Source organism: Rattus norvegicus, chromosome 1 (genome assembly GCF_036323735.1).
Source record: "Rattus norvegicus strain BN/NHsdMcwi chromosome 1, GRCr8, whole genome shotgun sequence".
Taxonomy (NCBI): domain Eukaryota; kingdom Metazoa; phylum Chordata; class Mammalia; order Rodentia; family Muridae; genus Rattus; species Rattus norvegicus.
In genome coordinates, this window is record NC_086019.1 from 190,535,739 (window position 1) to 190,562,569 (window position 26,831).

Consider the following 26,831-nt stretch of genomic DNA (forward strand, 5'->3'; position numbering starts at 1 on the left):
GGAATTAACAATCATTGGTTATTTATTCTTCAACATCAATGGACTCAATTCCCCAATAAAAAGACATAGGCTAACAGAATGGATGTGTAAATAGAATTTATCAATCTGCTTCATACAAGAAATATACCTCAGCAACAAAGATTGATACTCCCTTAGAATAAAAGGCTGGAAAAAGGTTTTCCAAACAAATGGACCCAAAAAACAAACTGGAGTAGCCATTCTAATATCTAATAAAAATTAGACTTTTAATCAAAAATAATAAAAAGAGATGGAGGACACTTCATACCCATCAAAGGAAAAATATACCAAGATGACGTCTCAATTCTTAACATTTACATTCCAAATGCAAGGACACCCACATTTATAAAAGAAACATTACTAAAGTTTACATCACATTAAACCACACACATTAATAGTGGTAGACTTCAACACCACACTCTCACCAATGGACAGGTCATTAAAACAGAAATTAAACAGAAAAATAAACTATCAGATGTTACTAATCAAATGGACCTAACACACTACAGAACATTTCATTTAAACACAAAAGAAACTTTCTTCTCAGTACTTCATGGAACCATCTTCAAAACTAACCATATAGTTGGGCACAAAGCAAGCCTCAACCAATAAGAAACTAAATAACCCCTTGGATTGAATCATAGCACCATGGAGTAAAGCAAAACTTCACCAGAAAGCGCACAAACTGACAGAAACTGAACAACTCTCTACCTAATGACCGCTGGGTTAGAGAAGAAATAAAAACTTCTTAGAATTCAATGAAAATGAAGACACATACCCAAACTTAGGACACAAGATATAAGCACTACCAAGAACAAAGTCCATAGCACTAAGTGCCTTCATAAAGAAATTGGATGGGTCGGGGATTTAGCTCAGTGGTAGAGCACTTGCCTAGCAAACCCAAGGCCCTGGGTTCGGTCCCCAGCTCTGAAAAATAGAAAAAAGAAAAAAGAAATTGGAGGGGTCGGGGATTTAGCTCAGTGGTAGAGCGCTTGCCTAGCAAGCGCAAGGCCCTGGGTTCGGTCCCCAGCTCCGAAAAAAAGAATTAAAAAAAAAAAAAAAAAGAAATTGGAGTGATTTCATACTAGCACCTTAATAGCTCATCTGAAAGCTCTAGAACAAAAAGCAGCAAACATACCCAAGAAGAGTAGATGGCAGGAAATAATCAAACTCAGGGCAGAAATCAACCAATTAGAAACAAAGATACAAGCTTTAATTTTTCTTAACCCTGCTTTTAATAATGGTTTTAAAATGCTTTAACCTCCCTTCTGGCCCACTACCCACCAGAGGTATTGGAAAAGAAGGGTCATTATGATATGGGGGAAGTGGACCTGTTGAGCAATGGTTCTTTAGAGCAAATCCCATCTGCTTTGTCAGGAAATTAGCAGTTCAGTTCACAGGTCAGCACCAGCCACTTGATTCACATTCATACACTTCACAGCTACGCCAGCAGTCCAGTTCAGTAGTGTCAGGATAGTGGTGGTGGCACAACCTAGCAGGAACAGCCAGGCCTCAACCGAAACAGCAGGAGGGACCAAGACCACCAGGGATGCAAGGGGAAGTTCTCCACTGTTTCTCTAACAAAACGAAGATCGGGGAGAAAGTACATTGCAAAGCTAGCTCTATAAGCAAGCCCTCTCACTGTTCATTGAGTCCTATTTATACTCCCTCCAAACGTGTCCTCCATGGGTCTTGCCTCACCTCTAGTCTTGTCTCAGCACATGAGTCTGTCTTAGTCCATTTGAGTCTGTATCAGCTGACATCATTCTGCCTATCGGCCTGAGTCTAAGGAAGTAGCAAGAAGTCACCAGAACACCACCAGAAATTTTTTGGTGCATTTCTCTCTATGGAGTCATGACAAATGGAGTTCAACTAGGAAATGTAAAGTGGACCATACATGCATGTCATTAGCAAAGAATCCCCACTTGTCCTCTCACATGCCTGCTTTAGCAAAACATTCTTTCACTTGTATCCACTTCCGCTAAATGTTCCTTCACAAGTCTGCCTTAGTGAAACATCCTTTCACCTGTTTCTACTTCAGGAAAACACTCCCTCATTCAACCCAACTGACTTTCCAAAGAACCCTTAAGTTTCCAATTCACAAAGAGAACAACAATACAAAAAAAAAAAAAATCAACAAAACCAAGAGCTGGCTCTTTGAGAAAATCAACAAGATAGACAAACTTTGTTTAAAAGATGTATTTATTTATTATATATAAGCACACTGTAGCTGTCTTCAGACACACCAGAAGAGGGTATCAGATCTCATTATAGATGGTTGTGAGCCACCATATGGTTGCTGGGATTTGAACTCAGGACCTGTGGAAGAGCAGTCAGTGCTCTAAACTGCTGAGCCATCTCTCCAGCCAGATAGACAAACTCTTAGCTAAACTAAAAGGCAGAGAGAGAATTCAAAGAAACAAAATCAGAAATGAGGGGCTGGGGATTTAGCTCAGTGGTAGAGTGCTTACCTAGGAAGCGCAAGGCCCTGGGTTCGGTCCCCAGCTCCGAAAAAAAGAACCAAAAAAAAAAAAAAATCAGAAATGAAAAGGGAGACATAACAACAGACACTGAGGAAATTTAAAGAATCATCAGGTCTTACTTCAGCCTGTATAATCCACAAAATTGGCAAGTATAGATGGATGATTTTCTGGATATATTCCACTTACCAAAATTAAACCAAGATCAGGTCAACATTCTAAAGAATTCTATAAACCCTAAGGAAATAGAAGTCATTAAAAGCCTCCCAACAGGGGTTGGGGATTTAGCTCAGTGGTAGAGTGCTTGGTCCCCAGCTCCAAAAAAAAAAAAAGAAACTCTCTTCACTGGAGAGATGGCTCAGCGGTTAAGAGCACCCAACTACTCTTCCAGAGGTCCTGAATTCAATTCCCAGCAACCACGTGGTGGGTCACAACCATCTGTAAAGAGATCAGATGCCCTCTTCTGGTGTATCTGAAGACAGCTACAGTGTACTTATAGATAATAAATGAATAAATCTTTTTAAAAAAAGAATATTAAAAAAAAGCCTCCTAACAACAACAAAAGCCCAGAGCCTGTTGGGTTTAAGTGCAGAAGAATTCTATCAGAGTTTCAAAGAAGAGCTAATATCAATACTCCTCAAAATACTCCACGAAATAGAAACAGAAGGAACATTGCCAAACTCATTCTATGAGGCCACAGTCACTCTCATACACAAAGACAACAAAGAAAGAGAATTTCAGACCTATTTTCCTTGTGAACATTGATGCAAAAATACTCAATAAAAATACTCACAAACTGAACATATCAAAACCACACATCCAACATGATCAAGTAGGTTTCATCTCAGGGGTGCAGGGATGGTGCAATATATGAAAATCTATCAACATAATCCACCATATAAACAAACTGAGAGAAAAAAATATGCTCATCTACTAGATGCTGAAAAAGTCTTTGACAAAATCCAACACCCCTTCACATTAAAAGTCTTGAAGAGACCAGAGACACAAGGTCCATACCTAAATACAATAAATGCAATATACAGCAAGCCAATAGCCAACATCGGATTAAATGGAGAAAAACTTAAATCCACTAAAACCGGGGACAAAGCAAGGCTGTCCACTTTCTCCACATCTCTTTAATATAGTACTTAAAATTCTAGATAGAGCAATAAGACAACTAAAGGAGATCAAGGGGGTATGAATTGGAAAGGAAGAAATCAAAGTATCACTCTTTGCAGGTATGTTATACATATATCCAAAAATTCTACCAAAGAACTCCTACAGCTTATAAACACCTTCAGCAAAGTGGTTGGATACAAAATTAATTCAAAAATATCATTAGCCCTCCTTTATACAAATAATAAATGGACCGAGAAAGAAATCAGGAAAACAACTCCCTTGACAATAGTCAAAAATAATATAAAATATCTTGGTGTGTCTCTAACTAAGCAAGGGAAAGACATGTATAATAAGCATTTTAAGTCTTTGAAGAAAGAAATTGAAGAAGATATCAGAAGATGGAAAGATCACCTATGCTCATGGATCGGTAAGATTAACATAGTAAGAATGGCTATCTTACCAAAAGCAATCTACAAATTCAATGCAATTCACATAAAAATTTCAACACAATTCTTTATAGACCTTGAAAGAACAATTCTCAGTTTCATATGGAAAAAAAAACAGGAGAGCTAAAACAATCCTGAACAATAAAAGAACTTCTGGAAGAATCACATCCCTGATTTCAAGCTATACTACAGAGCAATAGTAATAAAAACTGTATGATATTGGAATAGAAACAGACAAGTTGATCAATAGAATCAAATTGAAGACCCAGGAATAAACCCACATACTACGGACACTTGACTTTTGACAAAGAAGCCAAAACCATACAATGGGAAAAAAATCTTCAACAAATGCTGCTGGTTTAATTGGATTTTGCATGTAGAAGAATGCAAATAGATCCATATTTATTACCTTGCACAAAACTCAAGTCCAAGAGGGTCAAAGACTTCAACACAAAACCAGACACACAAAATCTAAAGAAGAGAAAGTGAATAGCCTGGAACATATTGGTACAGGAGACAACTTCCTGAACAGAACACCAACAGCTCAGGCACTAAGATCAACTATTAATAAGTGGGACCCCATGCAACTGAAAAGCTTCTGTAAGGCAAAGGGCTGTCAATAGGGCAGAATGGCAGCCTACAGAATGAGAAAAGATCTTCACCAACCCTGTATCTGACAGAGGACTAATATCTAAAATATATAAAGAACTCAAGAAGTTTGAAACCAACGAACCAAATAACCCAATTAAAAAATGGGGTACTGAGCTAAACAGAATTCTCAACATAGGATTTTCAAATGGCCGAGAAACATTTAACAAAATGTTTAACATCCTTAGTTCATCAGGCAAGTGCAAATCAAAACAACTCTAAAATTCCACCTTACCCATCAGAATGGCTAAGATCAAAATCTCAAGTGACAGCACATTGCTGTTGAGGATGTGGAGAAAGGGGAACACTCCTCCGTTGCTGGTAGGAGTGCAAACTTGCATGACCACTCTGCAAGTCAATTTGGTGGCTTCTCAGAAAATTGGGACTAGTTCTACCTCAAGACCCAGCTATATCACTCCTGGGCACCCAAAGATGCTCCACCACATGACAAGGACACTTGCTCCTCTATGTTCATAGTGGCTTTATTTGTAATAGCCAGAAACGGGAAATAACCTAAATGCCCCTCCACAGAAGAATGGATAAAGGAAATGTGGTTCATTCACACAATGGAAAACTACTCAGCTATTAAAAACAAAGACATCATGGGTGGAACTAGAAAATATCATCCTGAGTAAGGTAACCAGACCCAGAGGACACGCATGGTATGTTCTCACCTATAAATGGAGATTAGCCATAAAGTACAGGATAACCATGTTACAGACCCAAAGCAGCCAAATAAGGAGGGCTCAAGGGCAAATGCTTGACTCTCACTTAGAAAGTGTAAATAATAGAGTGGTCACAGGTAGTGGAGGGAGGGATTTGGGTGGGAGAAGAAATGGGTAGGGGAAAGGGGGACCATCATGCCTGGGGAGAGAAGGCCAGGAGAGCAATGGAAACCAGCAGCTGGCAAGAGGGACAGGCATCTCTAGGATGTGTCAGAGACCAGGGATGGGGGAGGCTCCAGGGAGTTTATAAGGGTGACTAGCTGAGATTCCTAGCAGGCAGGGATATGGAGCCTGAAGTGGCCACCTCCTGTAGCCAGGCAGACTCCCAGTGTTGGATAAGGAAAGCAACCTTCCACCCAAAATGTGTCCTGCCTACAAGACGTGCAGGACAGAGAGCAGAGACACCAACCCACCCACAAAACCTTTCACCTCAAAGTTGGCCTGCCTATAAGAAGTGCAGGGGCAAAGATGCAGCAGACACAGAAGAAATGGCCAACCAAAGACTGGCCCAATTTGAGGTCCATCCCATGGGCAAGAACTAATCTCTGACTGTGTTAATGATACTCTTATGCTTTCAGACAGGAGCCTAGCATAACTGAGAGGCTCCACCTAGCAGCTGACTGAAACAGATGCAGAGACCTACAGCCAAACATTAAATGGAACACAGAAAGTCTTGTAGAACAGTTGGGGGAAGGACTGAGGGACCTGGGGGGATAGCAACTCCACAAGAAGACCAACAGAGTTGACTAACCTGGACCCTTGAGGAATCCCAGAGACTGAACCACTAACAAAGAGCATAATATGTAGCAGATGTGCAGCTTGGTCTTCATGAGGGACCCCCAACAACTGGAGCAGGGGTGTTCCTGGATCTGTTCCCCTAGCTGGGCTGCCTGGCTGTATCTCAGTGGAAGATGATGTACCTAGTCCTGTAGTGACTTGATGTGCCAGGGTGGACTGGGTTCCAGGGGAGGCCTCCCTATTCTCAGAGGAGAAGCAGGGGAGGAGGCTTGTGAGGGGGGACTTGGAGAGGTGTGTGTGGTTGGGATGTAAAGTAAATAAATAAGTGGGGGGGGAAAAAGAAGAAAAAAGAGATTGGAAAAATTCTTGATTCAGAACAAAGGATCTTTAGAGGACTCTAATCTAAAGCCTACATCGCCACCTGGTGGTAAGACTGCAGAATGACAGCCTGCTAAGTTACTAGATAAGAAGATTTATTTATGCTTAAGAATAGATTCTTTTTAATGAAGCTATCTTAGAGCAATGTCAAATAATAGGTCATGTGTTTTATTTTGTACTTTGGAAAGTTAAGATACATACATATGATAAAACATCATACAATTGATACTTGGTCAAGATTTCATTATGTTTCTGCCTTGAGTTCTAAAAAGGCTGACTCTGAGATTACACATTTATTAGAGGTGATGGGTATCTTGGAAATGCCTTTACAGATTGAAAATGATGATACCTTGACATATGTATTCATTAGAATACAATAATATTTTAGACATGACATGAAACATTGGCATATCTCACAATTCTACAGGTCAAACAAGTTAAAAAATCTAACTACACTTTAAAGGAGACACCCATAAAACAGAAGGGGGAGTAGATTACATATTGCTTTATTAACTTTAAATTTTTAAATGCGAATAAGCAAAAACAACAGCTGCTGAGAGACATTGGATTGTGGGGAAAAAAAACTGCTGGACTAGCTCAGTACATGAATATGATAACCTCAGAATGGAAGGCAGGAAATGTGCTGTGTTGGGGAGAGGTTTTGTCTTTGTTTCCATGGGAAATGAATGAAGATTAGAGTTCATCTGGGGAGACCTCCTGAAAATCCTGGTTGCACAAATGAAACCAGGTAAAATGAATGCTAATCCCTCCAATCGGGAACAGCTCAGAGACTGCCTGAGATGTGAAAATGTCTGCATGGCCAATAGATTGTGTTGACTACTGACTCCTCAGGACTGATCGTGCCATCCTTTCAAATGGCATGGATGAAATTTTATATTACAGTTTGACTATGGAGTCCAAACAGACTCATAAAGAAAGACAGATGCCTTCTCTGCTCCAACATAGAGCAGCGAATCATCTTTAACTAATTTATGCACACTGTACATTCCTTGCATATGTTAATGCAAAATAGTATATTACCTTTAAATTTTACAGAGCAAAGGAGCCAGCCATCAAAGACAAGTAGCCCAGGTGATCCAGCCTCACACACTGCCTCAGTAACTGTTTCCTCAGCAATCTTCATCCAGAGCAACTTCAAAATACCTCACAGACTGTCCCAGTCAGGACTTCAGTTAATCCCTACGTTTCCCATCACACAGAGACCGGACAACAAATGATACAGATAACTTTCCTAGGGCTTGGCCAATATCCCAATTTCCCTAGGGCTCCCAAAAGATGCCGTCATCCCCCAGACAGCAAAAAGCAATCTAAAGAGGATGGCGCCCCATTCCCAAAGGGTGGGGTGGATGATGGGTATTTATTGTCATTTAAGGTGGTGTCTCAGTTAGGGTTTTACTGCTGTGAACAGACACCATGACCAAGGCAACTCCTATAAGGACAACATTTAACTGGGGCTGGCTTACAGATTCAGAGGTTCAGTCCATTATCATCAAGGCGGACCATGGCAGCATCCAGGTGAACATGGTGCAGGAGGAGCTGAGAGTTCCACATCTTCATCTGAAGGCTGCTAGCAGAGTACTGGCTTCCAGGCAGCTAAGACAAGGTCCTTACAGCTCACACCCACAGTGACACACCTACTCCAACAAGGCCACACCTAATAGTGCCAACCCCTGTGTATAGTGTGTACAAACCATCACAGGTGGGCTAGCCACAGTTGTTAATGGTCATGGTCAGGGAGGAAACAAAGTAAAGGTTAGATTTGGGGATTTCCTTCTCTCTTTTTCTTTCCTGTCTAATGTTAGGGGAAGAAGGGGAAAGGGGATGAAAGGAAGAAAGGGGAGTGAATATAGGGATGATAAGATAAAAGGGTAGATTATTGAGTTTTTTTTAAAAAAAAGTTTAATTTGGGGGAAGTTGTGGTGGAGAGTGGGTACAAAGAGATGGGGAAATGAGCAGGATTGGGGTGCATGGTGTGTAAATCATGGCAAACTAATGAAAAGTTAAATTTTAAAAAGAATACTTAGGGGGCTGGAGAGATGGCTCAGTGGTTAAGAGCACTGTCTGCTCTTCCAGAGGACCTGAGTTCAATTCCCAACAACCACATGGCGGCTCACAACCATCTGTAGTGGGATTTGATGTCCTTTTCTGGTGTGTCTGAAGACAGCTACAGTGTACTCACATACAATAAATAAATATATCCTTTAAAAAATTAAAAAAAAAAGAATACTTAACTGAGTGCTTTTATTTGTTGTTTTGTTTTGCTTTAAACCATAATATTGCCACTATTACTATTAGATATATTAATTTGTTTATTTATTCATTTATTCCATGTGTGTATGTTTCTGCTGGCACACCCAGATACAGGTCAGAGAACAACTGGTGAGAGCCACTTATCTCTTCCCGCATCTGGATTCCAGGGCTCAAACTCGGTCCTCAGGCTTGGCAGCCTTCTCCACTGGGTCACCTTGCCAGCTATGTGTGGTTCCTGAGTGTAAGCTTTCTAAGACAATGTTTCAGGGTCGGATAAAATAAACCTATGTATGCTCTTACTAACTGTGTGCTTCTATGTGAGACTCTGTCTCAAAATACATACGTTTGAAAAAAATAAGAAGAAGGCCTTTACTCCAACACCCTGGAGGCAGAGGCATGCAGAACTCTGAGTTCCAGGCCAGCCAGGATACATAATATGATTCTGTTCAAAAACAATTTTTCCATATATGTATATGGCTTCAGTTTTACAGGGATATGTGACTTCCAGTGTCTTCTTTCCCAAGCATAGACAGCCAAATGGCATCATGAGATATATGCTCCCTGCGACTTGGAGTGGGAAATAGAGCAATTATCAATAATTATTTGACTTACCATCGCATGCACTGGGTATATGATTTCTTGTTTTGTTTTTTTTTTCCAGACAAAGTCTCATTATGTAGCTGTGGCTGTCCTGTAACTTGCTCTGTAGACCAGGCTGCCTTCGAATTCTTAGAGATCTTCCTGCCTTTGCCTCCTGTGTGCTGGGATTAGAGGAATGGGTGACTACCATCCAGCAGCACATGATGTCGTTTAGAAGAGAGCCGTTCTTACTTGATTGTTAAGGGCACTTCTACATATCGCTGTGTCTCATCTTCATCCACTGCGCTTACCCATCAGACCTTGGTTTCAGTGCTAAGTGGTGAAGGGCCTGTCTGCTCAGCTTGTCAGTTTGAGTTACCTGGAAGAGGGAACCTCCACTGAGGACTGTCCCATGAGCAAACCTGTAGAGCACTTACGTGATTAATTATGGATATGGTAGTCCTAGCCCACTGTGAGTAGTGCTAACCTGTGGAAGGTTGTATAGCAAAGCAAGCTGGGGACTGAGAGATGGCTTAGTGGTTAGCACCAGCCGCTCTTCCAAAGGATCTGAGTAAGATAGCCAGCGCCCTCATGGTAGCTAGCAAGTCTCTGTAACTCTAGTTTCAGGAAATTCTGACTCCTGTGGGTATCACATGCATGTGTGTAGATATCAATGCACATAAAATATTAAAAATAAATCAATCTTTAAAAGAAAGAAATAAAAGAAAGCAGGTTGAGCAAGCCGTAGGGAGCAAGCCAGTTCAGCAGCACTCCTCTATGGCCTCTGCTTCAGTTCTTGCTTCCAGGTTACTCCTTGAGATCCTGCCTTAGCTTCCCTCGAGAATGGACTATAAACTATAAGCTGAAATAAATAAACCTTTTGGACTAATATCCAAAATATACAAAGAACTCAAAAAGCTAGATTCCAGAGAACCAAGTAACCCTATTAAAAAATGGGGTATTCGGGCTGGAGAGATGGCTCAGCGGTTAAGAGCACTGACTGCTCTTCCAGAGGTCCTGAGTTCAATTCCCAGCAACCACATGGTGGCTCACAACCACCTGTAATGGGATCCGATGTCCTCTTCTGTGTGTCTGAAGACAGCACAGTGTACCTACATGCATGACATAAATAAATCTTCTTTTAAAACGAAATATATACATAATATCATATTTAGGTGTCTTATCAGTTTAGAAGTAATAGGTCTTATTTAACTTACCTTTTCTTTTCTTTTCTATGTATATGAGTATTTCCTGGCATGTATGTCTCTGTACCTCCTGGCTCTGGTAGAAGTTGGATGCCCTGGATGGTTGTCAGCTGCCATGTGGTGCTGGGAACCTAACCTAGGTTCTCTCCATGAGTGCTCAGCGCTACAATTCTCTTGAGCCATCTCTCCAGTCCCTTAAACCAACCTTTAAAAACAAAGTTAAACACAACATGTAAGAAGACGGACATGTGACAGTTGCTGGCCAGGGAACAAGTTTTTTACATGCTAACAGTATGAACCTGCTTTAAATCCTTGGCATGAATTGTGCAGCTTGAATGAAAGCCGCAGGCATCTGACAGGAGCTTTAGCGAGCCGAGCCGCCCCTAAAACAGAGCACGGGGAGAAGCCGCGTGCTGACGCTGACGGCTGATGGAAGCTACCAGTGGTGGGAGCATGGGAGAGTCTTACCCAAAGAGCTGGTGGAGGCTGACCTACCTGGCTGTTGAGGGAGGGCGATTGTGACCAGAGCAGAGGAACCCAAGGCAGACAGAAAGCAAGGCTGCGGTGAGTGGAGGGCAGGTGAGGGGGGTTTGCTAGTCTGGCATGATTTCTGAGCTGGTTTGCACCTTGAAAACAGCATTTCAGAGAGGCTGAGGCTGGTCCTTGAGTTTTCCTGACAGGCGCCTGCACCGGGAAGGGTGTGTTCCAGGGAAGTTAGTGCTGGAGAGAGATGAGACAGAGGCAATCGCAATGGCAGTTTTTTGTTGTTTTTTGTTTTTGTTTTTTAATGGGAAAAGCAGCTGGCAAAGGGAGGAAGAGCTTAATGAAATGTTTTAGGAGTGGGGAGTGGGGAGGGGAGACTGGAAAAGGTAAGGAAATACCATCTGCTGCTACTGTGTCTCTGCTTTCTTTGAGTACTTAGGGACTTATGTGACAGCCTTTTAGGAGCACTGAGACTCTACCTAGACACTGTCTCCCGGGACAAAGCATTTTGAGATTATGTAAGAGGTGTGAAAGAAAAAAAAAAAAAAGAGGTGTGTAAGAGAAGAGGCCTTAGGGAGTTGAGACTGAATGGCACCTATGAGGTATACTGATGAACAAGTGGAGAAGAGCAAGAGGGACAAGGGCTCTCAAGCCCCAAGGCCAGAGAAAAGTTGTGTGTATGGGTCTAGATTGGTCCTGAACCAAACCACGTGACCTAGCACGGAGCTTCTTAGCTGTTCCAGAGACTGGTAGGTATCCTGGATAGTTGAAATATTGAGACAGCTCCTGGAAAAGGGGAAGTACCCAAAGTGTAATCCCTTTCAGTGGAGGGGGTGCCTGATCCCAGGCACCAGGTCGTCGTCATTATGTTAGCGGTGGGTGTTAAAGAGGACATCACGGGGTTGGGGATTTAGCTCAGTGGTAGAGCGCTTGCCTAGGAAGCACAAGGCCCTGGGTTCGGTCCCCAGCTCCGAAAAAAAAGAACCAAAAAAAAAAAAAAAAAAAAAAAAAAAGAAAAAAGAGGACGACATCAGGACAGATAACTGAGGACTAAGGAGTTTGTTGGAACTGTCATTAACATTATGGACATATAGAGAGGGACAATAGTAAGATTGTCTCTCCGAAGAGAGTTCAGGTCCGGCACTCGAGGTATCCAGCAGGAAGGGGTCTCAAGAGCGTCAGAACCTGTGTGGCAGGAACGGAAGTCTGCTATATCTCTGATGATGAGGGCTTTACAGAAAGAGCCTGCTGCCAGGCTCTCTGATTCCCAGGTAGGATGCAGCTAAGGAGGTGGAGAGCTCTTTGGTGAGCGATCATCACCAACAGTGTAGGGTGTCTGCCAAAGTGGGGAGCTTTGGAGAGCAGTAGCTAGATTCTCACACAGGACAGCAATTGTGGGAGACCCATTGGCAATAAGGAATTGTCTCTGCAGCTTAGCCAGTGTTCTGTTGGTGTGCAGAAAAACCATGACCACAGCAACTCATAAAAGAAAGCATTTACCTGAGACTTATAGTTCCTGAGGTTCCGTCTATCAGAAGCACAGAGGGCATTATCTTAGCTGTTAAGTTCTGGCTTAGAAACATTAAGTTCATATTAGCTCATAAATTTGAACCAAAATTTGACATGCTTAAAAATATCATGCAGAATCATTAGGAAAAGTCTGTTTTGGGTTTTGTTTTGTTTTGCTTTTGTTTTTTATTTTGCCAAGTGAGACGGCCAGTCTCAGCATGGGGGAGACAGAAGCAGGCTGATGATTCTGAGTTCACAGCTAGCCTGGTCTATAATGGGGTTCCGGGCCAGATTCAGTTACATAATGAAAGCTTTGCTCAAAAATAAAACATTTTATTCTATTTGTATGAGCGTTTTGCCCTGGCATATATGAAGTGCACCATATGCATGCAGTGCTCATAGAGACCAGAAGAGGGAGCCAAATCCTCCAGGAACTGGAGTTAGCAGCTCCTGTTTCAATGTGGGTGCTGAGAACTTAGCCGGGATCTGCTGCAAGATAACAAGTACTCTGTCTTAGTTAGGGTTCTATTGCTGTGAAGAGACGCCATGACCACAGCAACTCTTATAAGGAAAACACTTAGCTGGCTTACAGCTTCAGAGTTTACTGCATTATCATCATGGCAGGACACTGTGGTGTGCAGGCAGACATGGTGCTGGAGAAGGAGCTGAGAGGTCTACATCTTGCAGCAGAAGTTGACCTCAACACCCCTCCCCATAGTGACACACTTCCTCCTAATAGCGCTACTACTTCCTGTAGCCAAGTTTTCAAACACGTGAGTCGTTGGCAGCCATACCTATTCACACCACCACGTGCTCTTAATTACAGATTCTCAAAAATCCATCTTGTTGTTTAGACTTCCTTTGGGAGCTGGGGAGATGGCTCAGCAGCAAAAAGTACGTGCTGTTCTTGCAGAAGGCATGGCTTCGGTTCTCAGGGCCCACATGGTTCTTCATACATGTCTGTAACTGTTAACTGCCTGTAACTCCAGTTCCAGGGGATTCAACTCCCTCTTGTAGCCTCTGTGGGTATCAAGCACACACACACACACACACACACACACACACACACACACACACAGTGCCCTTACACACGTAGACAAAGCATGCATACACATAAACTTTTAAAAATGTTTATTTTATTTTTGGGGGTTGGGGATTTAGCTCAGTGGTAGAGCACTGGCCTAGGAAGCGCAAGGCCCTGAGTTCAGTCCCCAGCTCCGAAAAAAAGAACCAAAAAAAAAAAAGTTTATTTTTAATTATGTGTATATGGGTGAAGGTGGTGGGTGAAGTTCAGAGGCACTGGATCTCCCTGGAGCTGGTATTACAGGCCGTTGTGAACCACCTGATGTAAGTGCTAAGAACCAAACTCAAGTCCTCTGGAAAAGCAATGCATACTCCTAGCCATTGAGGAATCTCTAGTCCCTAAATCTGTTTTGTTTGTTTGTTTGTTTGGTTGGTTGGTTTTCCAGACAGAGTCTTTCTGTGTGGCCAAATGTTGAGATTAAAGGAGTACACCATCCAGTGCCTAAATGTGTTTTGCTGTGCCTAAGATCCTGCAGTGGAAATGAGACAAGGTGACCCACAACCACCAGTCAACGTAAGTACCTCGAATGGAAGTCTGGGGATTAAAGAACAAGGATGAGGGAAGAATGGAGCCAACACAAAATTCTGATCAAGGCTCAACTTTATTGCAAAGCAGCAGGCTTATAAAGGCAAAAAACATAAGCCCAACCCCTAGATGACATAAATCACCTCTTGCCGGCAGCCAAAAGCATGGGTTTTTATTTCTCAGCACAGGTCTCTCTCATCAGGCCAAAAGCAGAACTCCCATCTCGGGTGGGGAAATCCCACCAAGTGCTGTGATAGCAAAATAGCTGATGGGGCAACCCCTGCTACACAGGCCAGGACAGAACCTCCACAGTGGATGATCCGTGTCCTCCCATCCATGGAAGAGGCAGGCACATTCCAGGGATGGAGGGGGTGACAGACACACTGCTGCTGCAGCTGTAAGGGGTGACAGACACTGCTGCAGCTGTGAGGGGTGACAGACACTGCTGCAGCTGTGACGGGTGACAGACACTGCTGCAGCTGTGACGGGTGACAGACACTGCTGCAGCCATGAAACTCTCTTTTACAATTTGTTCCCTTATTTTTTAAAAATAATTTCATTTATTTTCTCTTCTGAGTGTTTGCTTGCTTATACTGTCTGTGTATCATGTGCATACAGTGCCTGAGGCGGCCGAAGACAGGATCCTATCCCTGAAAACTGGAGTTACAGATGTTGTGAGCTGGGTGTGGTGCTGGAACTTGAACCAGGAGAGCAGCCAGGGCTCATAAGTGCTGAACCATCTCTTCTTCAGTTTCCAGCCATAGGGCTTTTGTCCCTTGAGGGAGTTATCACACTGTGCAGTCACAACTGCAAACCAGACAGAGTCCACCTTACATGCTTTAGCAAAAACCTGAATTTTCCTCAATTGTAAAAAAGGCTAGTGTAAGGGACTAATACTCCCACCCGTAGGCAGCATGTACCCATCTTCTAATTTTAGGCTCTCCAAACACTAGAGCAGAGAAAGACTAGGCATTATTTTCTTAGTCTTCCAGGGGAGGGCATGTGTGGTATCAAAGAAGTCATGGGTTTGTGGAGATGCAGTTCAGTGTGATGGCTATTCTTGGTTGTCAACCTGACTACATCTGGAATTAACTAAAACATAAGCAGACATGTACAATGATGACCCACCTCAAATCTTATGAAGGACACAGAAGAAGGACTTGCTCTCTCTTTGCCTGCTTGTTCTCACTCTCACTGGCAAGTCCATTCCTTCCCTGGCATCAGAGACTACTTCTTCATGATTCTGGCATATACTGAAGACCAGCTGGGACAGCCAGACTCACAGACTGAACAACTATTGGATTCTTGGATCTTCTGTTGGTCGATCGCCATTTTTGGGCTAGCTGAACTGCAGCTGTAAGCCACTCTACTAAAGCCCATTCATTCTGTTAAGTGCAGTCTCTCTAGAGAACCCTGACTACTACAGACTTTGGTACCACAAACGGTACTGCAGTGGCAGACCTCGGTGTGGAGAGGATTGTGGAAGGACCTTAGAACTTTGGGCTAGAAAAACCATTGAGTATTCAAAAACCTAGTGAGCTTTTCTGTGGGAGCTTGGAAGATAAGAATGTTGAGGGCAAAGCTGTGCATGGTGGTGCACGTCTTTAATCCCATATTCGGCAGGCAGAAGCAATGTGGAAGAAGATGGAAGCCTGCCTTGAAGTTCTCGAGGGAAGTTTGATAGTCCCTTAAAGACTCCGTCAGGAGGGTCTTTTGCTATTTTGAATTGAGAATCTGTGGTTCTGGTCAGCTGAGGCTGAAGAATCAGCTGTGGTTAACCAGAGACAAGCAGCGCTGGAGCAAAACCTCTGCTTTCCCAGGACAATTGATGCTGGTCAGCTGGAGCTGAGAAAATAGCAGTGATTAAGAAGGGACCATGGTACACACCTTTAATTCCAGCATTTGGGAAGCAGAGGCAGGGAGCTCTGTGTTTGAGGCTAGCCTGGTCTACAGAGTGAGTTCCAGGACAGCCATGGCTACACAGCACAGAGGGACCCTTTCTTAAAAAAAAAAGACAAAGAAGGAAAAGGATCAAAAGGAAGAGGAAGACGAGGAGGAGGAGGAAGTGGAAGAAGGAAAAGGAGGAAGGGAAAGAGAATGATGAGGAAGAAGAGGAGGAGGACACCAGTATCAGTGAGGTGAAATCTGGGAAGTGTTTCCTGAGAGTCCGCACACAGAAGCTATGTTTCAGAAGCAACCAAGGTTGTACCTCAAGCTGGCAGCAAAACTCTCTTGGTCATATGTAAGAGTCACCCAGGTGGTACTAGCTTTGAAGGCATAAAGGGGTCATGGAGAGCAACTGAGGCTTAGCACTGTAAGAGGACAGGGAAGTCCATTGATGAAGGTACAGCCTCAGTGACACTTGAAGCCCCAGGATTGAGGGAGTCATGCAGAGAAGTTGAGGCTTGGCAACATGAAGAGAGCCCAGAGCCCAGGAGAAACTGTTGGTAAAGGCGATTCCCAGTTGCAGCAGAAGAGATCCCGGTGTGGTGGGATGACCACCATGAACAGCAGTAGCCATTAAATGGGGGCAGCTGGAGCCTAGAAAACAAGCCATGTGTGTTGCAGATAGCTGAGCCAAAGAAGTGACCCAAACCCTTTGGAAGAGACCAGAAGATTGAGTAGATTCCAGACAGCAGATATTGAGTTATTTACAGGGAGGAGGTGGGGTGGGTGGCAGCCCTAGCTGTTGCTCCTTCTTGTTTGTTCTTTAGGTGGCAGTGAAGGGGGAAGAGTGACGTTGGGGTAAGACTTAGTCTTACTAGACTGAATTTAGGGTTGTTGTATAATAGTAAAACATTTACCTATCTTGAATCTAAGTCACTTTGCTTCTGTAGCTGACCTGCCTGTCTGGGTTACTCTGAGGTGAGAAACTGTTTAGCCACCTCTATGTAATCAGCAGGGGATTAAGTAATGTGATCTTTGTTCTACCTCTGCAGGGACTGTGCAGCTCTAACTTCCAGGAAGTCACAGGAAGAAGGGACACTTTGGAAAATGATTTTCGCTTTTATTTCTTTTTTATTTTATTTTATTTTATGTGAGTACACTGTAGCTGTTTTCAGACACACCAGAAGAGGGCATTACAGATCCCATTACAGATGGTTGTGAGCCACCATGTGGTTGCTGGGAATTGAACTCAGGACCTCTGGAAGAGCAGTCAGTGCTCTTAACCACTGAGCCATCTCTCCAGCCCTTAGTTTTTATTTCTAAGTTCTAAGTTCTCCAAAAATTTTCTATAGAAGTTCTCCTCCAAAAAGTTCTCTCTAAACAGTTTACTCTCTTCTAATCTTGTTCTCTCCTCCTGCCCTGATGTCACAATAATGCCTTATTCTCAATACCACCACTCCCAATGCTATCTATGCCTTTACCTCTAAGTTCTTCTTGAGTTCTGTCTAAAAAGTTCCCCTCAGTTCTGTCTCCTCTCTTTGTCCTCAGCACTTATACATCTTTCAGAACACATGATCACATGATAAAAGTTCACCACAAGTTTACACATAAATTCAAATCATTAATCAAACAAGAAGTTTACAACGGAGAATGTTTACATGCACATCCATTAGGAGTAATTATCTGGCTAAACATTCATCACCTGTCACCAGTTTTACAGGTTCATGGAGAGTTAAAAACCCTAACTTTTGTGACTAAGTTATTCATGAAATTTTGTATATATAAATCCAGTCAATATTTTATCTTCTGTCCTAGCACCTGTAGTAAATGTCAGTTCCCTTTTATGCCCTTTGGTTGTTTTACAACCTCTTGGAATGTGCTCTAAGTAGTAGACGCCTGCTTGCTCTCTCAGAAGCAATTAACTCGTGACACTTGAAGACTTGGCAGAGTTCTCATTGCAGTTTCGACATCAGAAAGGATTTAATAGCAGTCCTATTATAAAAGAACCTAATGATTACTAATATAATTTTAGGAATTCTTCTAGGATCATCATTAAGAATTCATAAGTCATCCATTTGTCTATATAGCATCACTACAAGACGTACATCTTTGTTGTTCTGCAGAGATCTGCTCCAAAGGGTGGCTAATGCCTAGTGATTGTTATATATATTTAATAATGCCAGGAAAAGCATGTTAATAGCAGGAATCTTTCCTAAAATGAAATTCTCCTCATCCTTGCCTAAAAGAACAAGGGAAACTAAGGCAGGAGAATCGCCGGTTCTTGGCAAACCTGAGCTAAAGAGACTCAAAAACCTTGCCCTAAAGTAAATAAATAGATAGTGTACCGGCTGGTTTTGTGTGTCAACTTGACACAAGCTGGAGTTATCACAGAGAAAGGAGCCTCTCTTGAGGAAATGCCTCCATGAGACCCAGCTGTAAGGCCTTTTCTCAATTAGTGAACAAGGTGGGGCGGGCCATTGTGGGTGGTGCTGTTCCTGAGCTGGTAGACTTGGGTTCTATAAGAAAGCAAGCTGAGCAGGCCAGGAGAAGCAAGACAGTAAGTAACATCCCTCCATGGCCTCTGCATCAGCTCCTGCTTCCTGACCTGCTTGAGTTCCAGTCCTGACTTCCTTTGGTGATGAACAGCAATGTGGAAGTGTAAGCTAATAAACCCTTTCCTCCCCAACTTGCTTCTTGGTCGTGATGTTTGTGCAGGAATAGAACCCTGACTAAGACAGGCAGACAGACAGACAGATAAATAATTTTTTTAATATGCATGTTGTAGGGCTGGGGATGGAGCTGGAGGAATGGCTCAGCAGTAAAAGAAAGTTTGTACTGATGTCGCAGAGGACCTGAGTTGGGTTCCTAGTGCCCATGTCAGGTCTCACAGAACTTCCTGTAACTACAGCTCTAGGAAGGGGTAAGGTCTGGCCTCCTTGAGCGTCTGCATGAACATGCAAACACACACACACACACACACACACACACACACACACACACACAAACATCAAAAACTGGCATCATAGTCTAACGGCAGCACTTGGGAGGCAGTGGCAGGCAGATCTCCTCAAGTCGGAGGCCAGCCTGGTCTATGTAGCCAGACCCAGTACAACCCAGACTCCATAATGAGACTGTCTCAAACACAAAAATAAAATAAAAATAGAAAAAAAATCTCATGGAAACTTAAAGCCAATTTTATTGTAATTCGAGTGGAAAAAACACTGCTGGCAAGCTACTGGGAGAATTTAGGGAAGAGAAAGTCATGGGGTTTTGTTTGTATTTAAGTTAGAGATCAAGAAAGCAGGTGGGAGCAATGCAAGCATCTGAGAATGTCTGGATGCTGGAGCGCAGGCAGGCTAACGAGTAGAGGTCTGTAAGCAACTGCAGAGGAAGGGGCTCCTGGGGTCAGTGCAGAGTGAAGTACATTGTCTCCTCCCTCCTTACGTGTCTGCCTGTGCCTGTGCCTGTGCCTGTGCAAGTTGCTGGAGCAAACAGACTCTTTTTTTTTTTTTTAAGATTTATTCATTTATTATATATAAGTACACTGTAGCTGTCTTCAGACACACCAGAAGAGGGCATCAGATCCCATTACAGATGGTTGTGAGCCACCATGTGGTTGCTGGGAATTGAACTCAGGACCTCTAGAAGAGCAGTCAGTGGTCTTAACCACTGAGCCATCTCTCCAGCCCGCAAACGGACTCTTGAAAGGAGTTTTCCTGTCTGTGTGATGGACAGGCTCATTTGGATTTGCTCCAGGGGAGGGGACAGCAGTGTGTCTTTGAAATCATAGCTCTTCAGCCAGCCTGATGTACAAAACGAGTCCAGGACAGCCAGGGCTCTCTCTGTTTCAGAGAAACCCTGTCTCGAAAAACAAAGCCAACAAAGAAAAATGCGTGAACGGTAGTCTTCCCTCAGCAAGCTTCTGCGCGGCTCAGTCTTCCCTCAGCAAGCTTCTGCGCGGCTCAGTCTTCCCTCAGCAAGCTTCTGCAACCCCAACCTTCCGGGTTGTGGTTTGCCCTGAAGTTACTGTATTTTGATGCTAATTCCACTGCCCCAAGGACAGTTGCCTGGTCACGTACTCAGGAATCAGGTGACTTCACCAGAACCTTCTCCCCCATTGAATTTGTAAAGTACAGGTGAGGGAGAGAAGTTTGAAGGAAGAGGAGGAGACTGAGGAGAAAGGAAGAGACAGGAGAGAGTAAAAAGCCATAGCAGGTGATGTTAAGATTCTGCTGTGTATTTACAGGTTATTAATGTTCCTAAGGGATGGATGGTACCGGGCTTTGTATATTTAAGTGGGCAATTATAGCTTATCAATTGGATCTAAGATTATTGTGTTGTGTGTTCTTTTATGTGACGGTTTGAGTGTAGGAAAGTGTGTGGCGGCAAGAGACACTGGGCGGCCGAGGAGTTGGGATGTGTTTCCGCCAAGATATCTAGCAGATATCTTGGGGCACCACGGTGCAGGACCTAGTGAGGTAAAAGACACCTATACCATTTCTATTTTTTTATATTTTTACAACAACACTTCCTTCCTTCATTGCATTTTTTTTTTTAAAGATTTATTTATTTATTATATATAAGTACACTGTAGCTGTCTTCAGATACACCAGAAGAGGGCATCAGATCTCTTTACAGATGGTTGTGAGCCACCATGTGGTTGCTGGGAATTGAACTCATGACCTCTGGAAGAGCAGTCGGGTGCTCTTAACCGCTGAGCCATCTCTCCAGCCCCCTTCATTGCATTTTAAATAACAAGGAGCTGCAATTTGACCCCGGAGGTGAAGTCCAGGGGTGGTTATACAGGAAAGGTCTACCCTCAGAGACCAACAAGCCACTGCTTGACAGTATGGCCAGGCTGTGTGGCAGTGAGGCCTGGACAAGCTGACCTCAAGTTGAATGCCACTGGTGTCCTGTGCCTAGAGGCCTCCCATAGCCTGAGGAGTCAGCCTTGGAAACCAAGAGCAGCCCGGAAGCCTTTCTCTTGCAGGGCTTCTCCCTCCACTTCCAGTGGTGTCTAGTGGCAAGCCAAGCAAGGACAGACTTGAGGCGATTCTGAATCATGACTAACACAAGTGAGATACTCAGAAAAAAAGTGTCCACTGCCAATAACAAGCCCAGGGTGTGGCAGTGAAGTACTTACCAGACCATGGGCTGGAGATTGTCATTGCCCCATTGTGGACCCAAGCTTGGTCTTCATCACCCACAGGGCAGCTCAAAACCAGGGGATCTGACGTCTTTTCTGACCTCTGTGGGCATCAGGCACACACGTGGTGCACATACAGACACGTAGACAAATACACCTAACATTTAAAGTACTTAATTATCACAACCGGTGAGGATCATAATTAATGCAGAAGCTTTCTTTGTGGTGCGTGTATGTGCTTGCACCTGTGCAAATGGACAATCAGGTCCCCCAAACAGCAGTGCTAGTGACAGTGTCCTAAACAGGACTCTCACAGGGCACACTCTGGTTTTGGAAGATTGATATTGGGTAAACAGAAACCTAAGCTGAGCATTCCTCAGGTATCATACAAGGTTAGTTTCTGTTTGCCAGAAAAACCTCTACTTCCCACATCTGCCTTCAATGGCCAACTACAGTGGGCAAGGGCGTTTAGTTCCCCACTGATCTGAACAGCCTGAATCCGCTCAAAGAGCCCCAGCCTGCTGGCTACCAGAAAAAATCCACTTGCTTTCTGAGCCAGCTGCTGCTCTCCACTCCCGTCAGAGCCCAGCAACTTGGTTCCCCTAATATGCCTTTCTTTCTACCCATGGAGTGGCCCAGGTTTGGTGGTTCCACTGAGCTCTGGTTTACACAGAAATCAATGCTGAGGGTTTTTTCAATTGTTTTCCTCATGCTGTGAGACAGGGTCTCTCTCCTCTCCTCTCCCCTACCCCCGCTCTGTACCTGGGGCTCCCTGATTAAGCCAGGCTGGCCATGCATTTACTTCCTGGGATCTGTCTGTCTCTACTTCCTAGCCTGAGTGACTGAGCCCAGCTTTTGATGTGAGTGCAGGGGATCCAAACTCAGGTCTCATAACTGGAGCCATCTCCCTCTTCTACCTTCTACCTTCCTTTTTGTCGAGTTAGGAACTCATGGAGCCAGGCTGTTCTCAAACTTGCCAGGTAGTGAAGGACGGCCTTGAACTTCTGCTCCTCCTGCCTCTGCCTTCCCGGTGCTGGGATTACAGATGGTGTATGCTAGGCAAGCATCCTACCAACTAAGCCACATCCCTAGCTCTGCCTAACATTAAAGTTGCCTTCTTACTTTATTCTTGATAGAATCTTTTTATTTATTCTTTGATAATGTCATTGGCAGTTTCATACATTTCAATGTCTCATGATCTTGTCACCCCCCTCCAACCCCCCTGCACTCACCCCCCTCAGGCAGCCATACAGTTACTGTAGTGTGGGGGACAGTCACTGACTCAGTTCCTTCCATCTTTACATGGGTTCCGGCACTTGAATTGTCCAGCACAATAGGGAGGCCTTATCTGCCAAGTCATCTTGTTGGCTCACTGATTTAAAAAGCATTAACAAAGAATACACTGAGCCAGCAAACTGGTTCAGCAGGTAAAGGCATTTGTGACAAGTCTGGTGACTGGAGTCCCATCCCGAGGGCCCACAGGTTTGAGGAAGAAAACTGATTCCCCCTGATCTCCACACATGCACATGGAGACAGAAGGGGCAGTTAATTAAAAAATACACACACGCACATGCGCACGCGCACACACACATTCTCATCTCCTCTCTCTCTCTCTCTCTCTCTCTCTCTCTCTCTCTCTCTCTCTCGGACTTTGTTTTTGTTTTGTTTTTCACGACTGGTTATCTCTTTGTAGCCCTGCTTGTCCTGGAACTCACTCTGTAGACCAGGCTGGCCTTGGACTCAGAAATCTGTGTGCAACATATGCCACCACCTCCCAGCCAAGCCAATTCTTTTTTTTTTTTTTCTTTTTTTCGGAGCTGGGGACCGAACCCAGGGCCTTGCACTTGCTAGGCAAGCGCTCTACCACTGAGCTAAATCCCCAACCCCTTAAGCCAAGCCAATTCTTAAAAATCACCCTAAAAGGGAGTTGGACCCACATATGGAATTCACCAGCCTTATCTCATAAGCCGTCAGTGTAGGTCATATATGAATAGGCAGACAGCTATCTAATTAAGTATTGAATCTTGTATTGCCATTTGCCTGACCTTCCTGACACTGGCTGCTCTGGGTCACTGGGAATTGGGTACTAAGTCTTTGTCTGGAGCATCACAAGAGCCTGGGCCAAGCTCTAGCATTTAGGCTTTGATTGCTAGAGTGGGGAATATTGCTTTTTGTTTCTGGCCTTTTTATTTTTAATAAAATATGTCTGTGCATGTTGCCAGGAGACAACACCCTCATGTCCTCCATGGGAACCAGGAATATATGCATGTAATAAATAAATTTTAAAAATGTCTAATAGAAGCTTTCCATGATAGTCAGAGCTGTCAGCTCCTAGAGGCAGCCCCAAGAGCTTCTTCAAAGATCATAGGACATCCGAGGCACATGGCAGTCCTTTGCCAGTGGTTAGATAGAACCGTTTCTGTCCTGTGATCCTTTCTGGTTTTTCTTTTAAAAAGATTTTTACTAAACTATGTATAGATATTTTAGCATCTGTGCACCTACAGGCATCTATAAATAGAAGCACCCCGGAGCTGGAGTTACAGATGTTGTGATCTGCCTAATATGCTGCTAGGAACCAAACTCTGGAACAGCAGCAAGGATTTTTTTTTTTAAGACTCATTTTATGGGGTTGGGGATTTAGCTCAGTGGGAGAGCGCTTGCTTAGCAAACGTAAGGCCCTGGGTTCGATACCCAGCTCCAAAAAAAAAAAAAAGACTCATTTTATGTGTATGAGTACACTGTCGCTGTCTTCAGACACACCAGAGGGCATCAGATCCCATCACAGATAATGTGAGCCACCATGTGGTTAATGGGATTTGAACTCAGGACCTCTGGAAGAGCAGTGAGTGCTCTAACTACTGAGCCATCTCTCCAGTCCCGCTACTTAGTTTCTTATTTAGATGCATTTAATCAGGGTACTAGACACCCTTGGTGCTGGAACTTTGTGCTCCTGGTCTTTTTTTTTTTTTTTTGGAGCTGGGGACCGAACCCAGGGCCTTGCGCTTCCTAGGCAAGCGCTCTACCACTGAGCTAAATCCCCAACCCCGGGAAGGTAGTTCTTAAAACAGCAAAAGAATTCTAGCAAATAAAACGTCAGCTTCCTGAAAGTACTGTCCACCCTGACCAAATAAGACCAGGAGCACAGGGGTTGGGGATTTAGCTCAGTGGTAGAGCGCTTGCCTAGGAAGCGCAAGGCCCTGGGTTCGGTCCCCAGCTCCGAAAAAAAGAACCCCCCCCCCAAAAAAAAAAAAAGAAAAAAAGAACTACCTTCCCTTCCAAGTGTGTTTGTTTATTTCCTGAGTATTGTTCTACAGGGTACTCCAGGGTATTCTGAATACTCCATGGCTAGATTCCACTAAAATTATTGTGTGGTGACACACACATTTAACTCCAGCACTTGGGAGGCAAAAAGCAGGTAGATCTCTGAGAGTTCATGGGCAGGCTAGTCTACACAGTGAGTTCCAGGACTCTGTCTCAAACAAACAACAAACTAAAAAACCAACCCTCAGTTATTCACATCTGTGGACAGTTGACATGTGCCAGAGGGCAGAATTGTTTGAAAGGTTTTGATGTCTCTGCCACAACTACAGTTACCACCTTAGGCTAAACTAAAACAGAAAGACAAGAGGGAAGTCGTCCACTGCGGTCAACATTTCTAGTTGCCAGAGCCAGGCTCCCACAGCCTCTGCCGCCTACACTTAGAAGGGAATGGATGCACCTACCACGCTTCCTAACTTGTGAGTCCTTTTGCCTGGTCCTCCTGATTTTTGCAGTTTGAACTCAAAGGTTAAAAAAGCTTCAAAAAAGAAAAGTACCAGGAAGTTTACTATTTGTGTGGATTGCTTCACGTTCTGATCCCCCATCTGCTTTTTTGTTTGTTTTTTTGTTTCTTTTTATTGCACTTGTGGGCAGGTTTGAGGGTGCATGTATGATAGTTTGAACTTGAGGTCAGAAGCTAACTTGTAGCCATCAGTTCTCTCTTCCACCATGTGGGGTCATGGGGGAATCGAACTCAGGCCATCAGGCTTGGCAGTATACACCTTTACCCGCTGAGCCATCTCTCCAGTTCTCTCATCTGCTTTTTCATTTGCAAAGATCACAGTATTTCTTGTATGTTTTCTCATTTCTACCTTTCCTCAATGAGAAACATTGGCTAGAAGAAAATTCAACTCCACACCAGGTAAATTTTTGATTTTGAGACATTTTCATGACTGCTATTGTAGTTAGACTTGTGAAAACTCAACTTGGAAAGTGACCTTTTTCACCTATATTTTCTTAAACTTGGTTGAGAAATGAATTTTAAGAATTTGCATATTGAGGCACCTCCTATAAACTTCCCTTGCTGGCCTTGCTGTGTCTTCCTGTGCATGTATCGATCCATCAGACATGATGGCTATTCCTAAGACCTGCTGGAAATTCTGTAAGAAACCAATCTGAAAAGTTTCACAGTACAAGGAAAAAAATTTTCCTGTGCCCCGGGAAAGCAGCATTAGGGTTGCTATGATAGGCGGACTAAACCTATTTTCTGCAGAAAGGCTAACACTACAAAGACTGTGCTGAGGCCTCCCTGTGTTGAGCCTAACTGCAACTGTAAGAGAACACTGGTTACTAGGAGATGCAAGCATTTGAACTGTGAAAGAAAAAGGACTATATGATCCAGTTCTAAGCTGATTTTGTTATGAAGACAATAAATTTATGAGCTTTTACTCACTTCGGAAAAGAGGTAATTCACATATCCTTTTTAAAAGACTTATATTTGGGGTTGGGGATTTATTTAGCTCAGTGGTAGAGCACTTGCCTAGCAAGCGCAAGGCCCTGGGTTCAGTCCCCAGCTCCAAAAAAAACAAAAAAACTTTTATTTACTTATGTGTGCATGTGCACAATCGCTCCTCCATGTGCCTGCAGAGACCAGAGATGTTGCAGGTCCCCAGAGCTGGAGTTCCTGGTAGTTGAGTTGTCTGAGTGAGTGCTGGGAACTAAACTCAGGTCCTGGACAAGCAGTGCTGAGCTGTAACTGATCATTTCATCTTATGTGTGCTCGAATTCACATTCGGAAGTTTCTTTTGAAAATAATTTGTGAAACCATGGTTGTCTTATAAAAACTCATGTGATTTTTCTCCAAATTGATCAATACAAGTGAGCTTTTTATAAAAAGCGAAGTCTGCATTGGGAGAGATCACCCTCACCCCACCCACACATGTCCCTAAGGTTTGGCTATCAAGTATAATTCTAGGAGTTAGTCAATCACGATCCATGGGCCTTATCTGGTCCACACATTTTGGTTTTTTTTGGTTCTTTTTTTCGGAGCTGGGGACTGAACCCAGGGCCTTGCGCTTCCTAGGTAAGCGCTCTACCACTGAGCTAAATCCCCAGTGGTCCACACATTTTGGTTTTGTTTTTCAAGTCAGGTTTCTCTGTGCAGTCCCCCAGCTGTTCTTGAACTCTGAGATCTATGTCCCTACCTCTGCCATCCAAGTGCTGGGATTAAAGGTGTGAGCCATCAGTGGTTGGCTTCTTTGCCATTTTGTTTTGTTTTTTGTTTTAACCATTATTAGCCAAGAATGAATTTTATATTTTGTTTATGCAGTTG

General features: G+C 43.6%; 1 long non-coding RNA gene across 1 annotated transcript in view; it reads left to right on the forward strand.

Annotated features, from left to right (window-relative positions):
* The window catches only part of LOC134483838 (uncharacterized), a 32,509-nt gene extending 16,279 nt beyond the window's left edge, over nucleotides 1–16,230 (forward strand). Inside the window, exon 2 of the long non-coding RNA XR_010060933.1 lies at nucleotides 14,069–16,230. This is a non-coding gene — a long non-coding RNA (uncharacterized LOC134483838). The remainder of the gene's footprint in view (nucleotides 1–14,068) is intronic.
* The last annotated feature ends 10,601 nt before the right edge of the window (nucleotides 16,231–26,831 follow it).